Source organism: Centrocercus urophasianus, unplaced genomic scaffold (genome assembly GCF_019232065.1).
Source record: "Centrocercus urophasianus isolate 14NV4802_14NV808 unplaced genomic scaffold, USGS_Curo_1.0 seq_10, whole genome shotgun sequence".
Lineage (NCBI taxonomy): Eukaryota > Metazoa > Chordata > Aves > Galliformes > Phasianidae > Centrocercus > Centrocercus urophasianus.
Window position 1 is genome coordinate 52,172,868 of NW_024884142.1, and position 8,234 is coordinate 52,181,101.

An 8,234-nucleotide genomic window follows, 5' to 3' on the forward strand; every position below is an offset into this window, starting at 1 on the left:
CAGTGCCTCTTCATTATTGTTAAAAAACACATTAAAACCAGGCTACAATTTTATTAATAAAAAAGCTCCACAGATCGTAGCAAACTCAGCAGAAAAATCTGTAGAGTAACTCATGCATTAAAAAGGAAGATGATTCTATCTATCACTCACACTAGGAATATTTCAGAGTGAAGAACAGCATGTAAATGTGCACAAGTCAAGTAAAGATGATTTCCAAGCATGAAAATTATTCTTGTCACTGGCAGCTGTTGCACGAGAAGTAATAAGGTCCAGAAGCCTGGCTGGGCACAAACAGTGATAAGAATATCATTAAGATCCATCTGCAACCTCAAAAACACTGAAAATTCCCCTGCAATCTTTTGTTCTAAACAAAAGTTAAAATCCAAAGTGAAGCATTTCCAAAACAGGACAGCCACCATAGCAGTAGAAAGCGTCTCACCACCATCCCAGCCCCAACTGAGCTGACTGAGGCAAAAGCAGAGAGCACTCTTTAGAGCCACAGAACATTAGGATCTCCAGATTTTACAGTAGTGGCATGCTAGCTTTGCCTGCTTATTTACTTGTGTTGTGAACAGTGACAGGTTCGTAAAAACAAATGAGTCCTGAACCAGGCAGAATATTTCCAGTAAAACTTACTTTTGCCTGAACGTATTCAGCTGCTGAAACCAAAACATTCTGCAGAAATGTATCAGTTTCACTGGCTCTGTGTATCAGCACTACAGGTTGCGTGGTGTTTTGCCCAAATTCTTAGTTGCACTGTCCTTCACATGGGAGAGGACAGCCCCCAGCGACTGGAAATCCTCACCTGACACTGTTTTCCCAAGCTCCATCAGCACCCGCCCTGAAGGCCGCGGGAGAACAGCGATCTCTTGTCAGCGCTTGGCACCGCCAGAATGAGAAGGCCCATCCTGACTGCCAGGTCTGCAAGAAGCAAGTGATGCATTCACTCTGGATACATCGTGTACTAGCTGTAAAAATTTTCCTCCCTGGAAAGCGTTCTGAAAGAACCATGGGGAGGAGTGACTTTATTCAAGTGCACTTGGATTCATGCTGGCCTGCAACTCCGAGCTTTTCCCGGATGAGCACTGGGCATACAAAGAGGTAGTGTTTCAATAGGCAAATCACCTGCTGCCACACTGTGAGAGGTATTAAGTCACCTGTTTAATTAGTATGGGTGACTGCTGATATTTCTAAGAGCAGCTGAAGCAGAAAAGAGCTTATGTTGGTTCTTCTCAGCTCCTCGATTTAATTGCTTAGAAATGTTAGTAATCTTGGAAGGGGTTCAATGCATTCTCTTCACTCAACAACGCAGGTGAGCCATGACTCCCACAAAGAGAGAAAACATGGAAGGCTAGAAAGCATCCTGCACTGCCCATGCAGTCTGTAACATTAAAAAGGTCTCCTGAGACCTCTTGGTGCAGAAAGCTGAGCTGAAAGCTAAAACTCGCTGAAAACTAAATTCTATTTGAACTTCCTACACTAAAAAAACAAATCTGTTCTTCTAAGAGTTTCTCTTTTGTTTCTTCGGTCTGATTTCAGTTATGTTTTTAGCAACTCTTTTACCTAATACTTTCCAGTATGTCACTCTCTTTCCTTTGCCTACTGTCTGTTTCCAAACCTTTGTTCAGCATCACTGCCCTCTGACAGCAGACAGCCTCAGCACAACAAAGGTGCAGAGATGGCTCTGGAGGTGATTCCACCTGACCCTGAACACACAGTCACCTCTCGGAAGACAAAACTACAGACTAACTTAGCTATGTTTTTAATGCGTACTGCACTGGTCCTTCAACCATTTGTTATTCCAGGACAATATAATGCTTAGATACTTGATGTCCTCCTTGGGTGTCAATCTGTCAAAGCACTGACAAAACACAATTTTAGTGATTTATAAATCACTTGCTTATTGCTAAGCCTTACAGTATGTTTTAATCTTTAAAAAAGCTCTACTAGTTCTAAAGTTATTTATTTCTGTAAGATAGGACTGGACAGGCCAAACAAGTGCTGTAGATCACATACAGCTGCAGTGATTGAAATAACATTCTGGCTAAACTAAGCCAACACAGTTGCTGTGACAGTTAATGAACCGAAAACACATGTGGGACTTACACTGTTGCAATTCTCCCTAAAACATGCCCACCATGCAATTGCATAGGACATCCCTGCTTATTCCTCAGCAGTCCCTCAGCACCATTCACAGCAAGAGGAACCAGGAAACGAGACTGAGTGGAGGAGCAAAGAATACTGCTCCACCATGCATTCTATTTGCTTGCTACTGTGTATGATATGCCACATCAGATACCACTACTCTTTTTCCTAAGTGCTATTCTCTTACATGCACTGCAGAAAAACAAAAACATCTATACTGACTTCGTTATCTATGCTGTGTCACAGCAGCTGGGGGAGATGTTGGGTACCACCTTTACTCTAGGTATTGGGTACGCTACTCAGGGGCATCATGGGCATTGCTGTATCCTCTGTGTGCCCACACACAAGCCTCTAGCCTACCCGTATCATGCTTGTGACATTTAAGCCAAAAGCACGTGGGTGACCATGCTGGTGACAATACCATCTGCACCCTACTAGCTGCTATCCTGCATTTGCTGCAAATAAGTTTCCCCCACAGTTCTTCAGTGGGTTGTTTGAGAGCACTGTAGGATGGAACGGTGCCTTCCAAAAGAATGAAGCCAGACTCGTTATTAATCCATGAATAAACCTGGCTATTCAGGTGACATTGGTGCTCCCAAAGCATCAGCATGCAGCCTTTCCCCAACAGTTGGCATCACTAAAGAGACAATGCATGGTGCCAGCCATGCAATGAACAGTGTGAGCCACATCACGCACAGTCCTTGGGATAGGATGGGTCAGGCAGGTCAGCCACAACACCTCTCAGCACACAGACTTGATATTTAGCACTAAAACAGCTCCATGTGCTGTCTTGAGAGACACCAGCTGAACTGCACTCAAGTCTTCCCAGAAGGAGCCCCCACTGCCCCACTTAAGGCAAAAAGAACAGTACCAACCTAGATAAGATGGATGTACTACTGTAAGGGATAGACACTCTCCTATCATATCTCAATATACACAAGAGACAACTTTGCTGCTCCTCAGAATAAACACATCTACTATGCAAAGAAACATCTTCTTAGGACAGACCTAGTCCCACCTTCCTCAAAGAATGGGAGGAAGACAAAATGACTGCAACAGGAGGACTGAGTCCCAGCAATTGGGCTGGGCTGAACATTAGCACTTGCTATCTGACTCTGCGGGTCAGGCAGAGCTGGGAGGCCTTCCCCTGCACTTAATCATGGAGAGCAAGGACCAGGTGGTGGTCCTAGCAGCAGACCATGGTGCTAATCCTGAGACACCCTGCACCCTCATTTAGACTCCAGCAGCAGCCCTTAAGATGAACAAGACAAAATGTACACAGAACCTCCTCTTCATGGCTAATCTTTCAGGCTCTTTGCTGACACAGACAAGAACTAGAATTTTCGTTTTTATTTGTGTATATATTATCATCTCAAAGATCCAGAACTTTTTCTTATACATGCAAATTGAGGTTCTCCAGAGGAAAAAATGGCAAAAACGAAGAAGTTAGACAGAGTTACCAGCCTAGAACGACTGACCTTATTTCAAACCCTTTTACAACCCACAGCAAGGACTGGAAATGTATTTCATACCCATCAGAGTTTTTAAACAGGCTTAAGCAAGAGAATAGGGTGTCAACAAGTCCGGGGATGCCTTTTAAAAATCATGGATTCTGAGTGGGATAAAACACTGTGAGATAGTCAAGTGCTCTTTCCAATTCATTAAAACTAAAAATAAATGTCTTTTAATACACTCTGTATGGTATCATAATTTCAAGCTTGGAATTACAAGCAATTAATGCTATTTGGGAAGCATACATTTCCCTGTCTTACGTTGTTTGTGAAACAGCTTCTCTTAAATAGTGTTCCAGGCACAGGAAGGAGAAAGCTACAAGCAGATCTACTCTGTCCTCCAAGACAGGATTAGTTTACCAAGGCATTCTTGATCTCGATTTAGCACTGCAACTCTTGCTGTTTTACAGACAGGGATCAACCTGCACAGGACAGGCAGAAAAATCAAGAGAAAAGAGCAAATTGCAGAATCATGGAGATAAAGACACGTGGAAAGAGCCATCCCTTTGAGATTTTTCCTGTTAGATATCTGCAAACCAAAACATGCTTTCAACACAAATTCCAAACAGCCCGTATTTAAAAGGATGCACTGAAGAAAGGTAAAAGTTGGTACAAAAAAAAAAAAGCAAAATACTTCATTATCCTTGGGATGTGCAGAGTTAAATGTCATGGTCAACTTCCAGGGTTTTCCCAAGCAGAATTCAAGGAGACTGACCCTCATTCTGTTGTAACTGTTGTTATTTCCTGCTAGTTACCATAAAATAGCAGTATCCTTGCCATTATGCTAAAGAGATTTCCTACCTTCTTACACACACACACACGCAAAAAAAGACGAGTTTTTTTTCTGGGTTTAGTGATAATTAAATGGTGTGGCCAGTTGTGGCACGTGCTTAAGCAGAAATAGTGACCGCTGCTCCCTTAGCACGTGGAGCTGTCTCGTTTGATTCATGCTTATCTTAGAAAGCAGGAACATCTTAAAATAAAGCCTGAGTGGAGCCAGGAGGGAACTCGCTGGCAGTGCATGCTTTAAATACACTCCAGTTCTGCAAACATCTTGTGAGCAAGATTACCCTTAATGAACAGGATTATTTATGCCCACAAAGTCAGGTGTAATGTGAAGTGCTTGAACAAATGAAACTTATAAAAAACAACATCAGCAAAGTCTGCCCAAAGTGCAGAGCGTGTATTCACTTATGGGTGGGGTGAGGGCTGATGGTTTTGGGTTTTAATCATCAGCCACAAAGTTAAGTGCTCGAGGGAAAGAAAAGGGGGGACAGAGCCCCAGGTCCTGGCCCCTGTAATGCACTGCAGAATAACCATGTCACAGCAGCTGGGACAACTACCTTACACTACTCCCTCCCACACAGCCCTGGCAGGGCAGCCACGGGAAGAAAAAACAGGTCTTTACAAGGAGGGGATTCTCTAAGGGCAGATATCAAACAGGAAGGAAAGAGAAGTCACCATCTTTAGATAGGGAGCGTTAGTGTGCAACCCACTGGCTTACATGCCTGCAAAATTAACACTAACAAGTGACCACATTAAAAAGCAATAAGTCTACCTAGAAGCAATGCACTCAAAGCACTTCAACTCATTTTATTTTAAAAGCAGAGTGATTTTAATATACCTTAAAGAAGCCCACATAAGGCTTCAGCCTGGAGGTGTAAGCACTTCATTTTACAGCCCTTTCTGCCTTAAGAGGTAATTCTTGTTGTGCTTACATGCTTTCCTGCACGCAGCTCTCCAAGCCTCCCACTGCCAGTCTCAATATGATGTGTAGCTCCACAGAAACTGGCAGTTCTCACATTTTTTCTACCTTTTATTCCCATTCAGCTCATCTTCTACTTCTTACACAAACAGTCCCACTTTCTCAATGTGCAGTATTTACCATAAAGCCTGAATGACTAGCTCCTCTTCAAATGTCAGAGATGCTTCCTGAGACCACTTAAAAATGAGAACATTGTAGCAAACAGTTTCTTACGCAGTCATACTACTCCAGGATCTGTATGAGTTCCCATTAGGTTTGCAAATGAGACTTTGACTGCATTGACTTACAATGCAGGACAATTAAGTGCACACTAATGATGGAAAATATACCTAATGCATAGCTGCACCTCAGCAGCAAGTGCATGCAATAACAAACAATAATTATACCATTTGTCACTGATCCTGTCACTGTATCCATACTCACATCTTATACACAGCTCCCAGCGTGGCACAGCCCACTGCATACTCACAGCACAATGCAGGAGCAGAATCCAGCTCCTCCAAACCATAGAATTACAGAATCACAGAATAATTAAGGTTGGAAAAGAACTCTAAGATCATCTAGTCCGACCATCAGCCCATCCCTACCATGCTCACTAATCACGTCCACATCCACTCAACTCTTAAACACCTCCAGGGATGCTAACTCCACCACCTCCCTGGGCAGCCTGTGCCAGTACCTCAGCACTCTCTCTGAGAAAAAATTCTTCCTAGTATCCAACTTGAACCTCTCCTGGCACAATGTGAAGCCATTCCCTCTCATCCTATTGCTGTTACCTGTGAGAAGAGGCTGATTTCAAACTCACTACAACTTCTGTTCTGGTAGTTGTAGAGAGAGATAAGGTCTCTCCTGAGCCTCCTCTTCTCCAGACTAAGAAACCCCAGTTCCCTCAGCCATTCCCCATAAGACTTTTGCTCCAGATCCCTCACCGCTTTGTTGCCCTTCTCTGGACATGCTCCAGGGCCTCAATGTCTTTCTTGTAGTGAGAGGCCCAAAACTGAATACAGTGCTCACCAGTGTGGCCTCACCAGTGCTGAGTACCCAAGAATGACTACCTTCCTGCTCCTGCTGGCTACACTACTTCTGATACAAGGCAGGATGCCCCTGGCCTTCTTGGCCACCTGGCATACTGATGGTTTGCATTCAGCTAACACTGCAGATGTTTTTCCTCCATCCCAGGCCAGTGCTAGTCTACCCAAGAGATCAACTGAGGATTGGCAAGGTGAGGGAGAAGGTGAGATCTCTTCTTTGAAGCCCTACTGGTCTCCCATTCAAAAGGCTTTGCAGTGTCGTGCCACGCTACTGGTTCCAAATGAGCACCACCTCTCTCAGGGCCTTCAGCACAAAGAATGCATGAGCAGCCGCCAAGGCACCAGCTGACACTTGGTGCCACCACACATAACTAGGCATCTGGGACCCAGAACATGTGTTCTGTCAATTGCTGGTAGAACTGAGCACCAGGCCCCATGTGCTGCTGGAAATCCTACAGCCTCAGCACTGAGGGCTCTGGGGGCCATACAGGTCTGGCGCCTCTTCCTTCCTCATTCTGTCAGAGCAGGATTTGCTCATCTGGCAGTGACACCACACACATCCTTTCCTGCCACTTCCTGGAAGGAGGATGTGTGTGCTATTTGTATTTCCTATTGAAGACACTTATCACCAAGGTGAGATAAACATATACAAGAATATATAATGTATATGCATGATATAAGTAAGACGTATCCAAAACACAGCTTGTATTTTGTCCTACAAAGTCGTTTACGAGTTTTAGAATACCCGCTGACAATGGAATATTCTATTTGAACCTCCATTTTAAAGACATACTACACTGCACCCTTCACCAAATAATTCAGATATCTTCTCCAATCGCCTTTTGCAAGGAGCTCCACACTTGTGTCCATGTCACATACGGAAAGCAACAGCCCTTGGGAAGAGTTTGGCTGTCCTGAATGCACTCTTCCAGAAACACTAGTTGTCATTTCGCTGTGAGATGCAGACTTTTGACAGAATAAAGACCAAAGAAGAAGAAACAGAAAGAAGAAAACAAAACTGAAAGTTAAAATTTAACCGATTCAGGTACTTTAAAAAAAAAAAAAAAAAAAAAAAAAAGTACCAGTAAATGCTTCCTCCTCCAGAATTAAGAAAGCACGTCCGCCCGGGAGCCAGCGCCTGACCGCAGCACGCTGCTGTCCCGCTGGAGATGGGTGAGAAACCGACGGGAAGGGCGCTGCGGTGCGGCTGCCTGCAGGAGCTAGCGCTGAGAGCGGGGCGGTGGGCACAGATGCGAGCCCGCAGCTGTTCCCCAGGCGGAAACCAGCTCCCCGAGCAGTTCCGTGCCGAGCCGCGGTCCCACGGCCGCCGCACGGCACAACACCGACGGCCGAGAGATGCAGCCCCCCCCGCCCCGCACCCAACTCCGAGGGCTTTTTGTTCCAGAAGTCAGAGCGGGCTGGACCGGGCCCAAGCGCCCATCCCGAGCACTGTGTGAGAGGCGCGGCGGACGGACAAGTCCGAGCTGGCGGGCGGGGGCTGCGGCTCGTGAGAAGTTGGGGGATGGAGAAGAGCAAACAAATAATATCAAGAAATAAAAGGGGGAAAAAACCCACTCTCTCTGACGGCGCACTCATCGGCGCCGCTGCCTTCCCGCCGGTGCCCCCCCCCCCCCCCGCCCCCCCCCCCCCCCCTCGAGGCCCGGCCCCGCTCACCTCATGGCGCGGCTCGGCGGGCGCTGCCGCTGCCCCAGCGCCGGGCCGGGGAGCGCGGCGGCGGCGGCGACAGAAGCTGCTCCCGTCCCCGCGGCGGTGCCCGGCCCC

The 8,234-nt window shown here is 45.9% G+C and overlaps 1 protein-coding gene across 1 annotated transcript in view; it reads right to left on the reverse strand.

Annotated features, from left to right (window-relative positions):
- Window positions 1–8,170, reverse strand: part of PLAGL1 (PLAG1 like zinc finger 1) — a 43,737-nt gene extending 35,567 nt beyond the window's left edge. The window contains exon 1 of the mRNA XM_042819427.1: window positions 8,127–8,170. The gene's annotated coding sequence lies outside the window, so the exon portion shown is untranslated. The remainder of the gene's footprint in view (window positions 1–8,126) is intronic.
- Window positions 8,171–8,234: the final 64 nt, after the last annotated feature.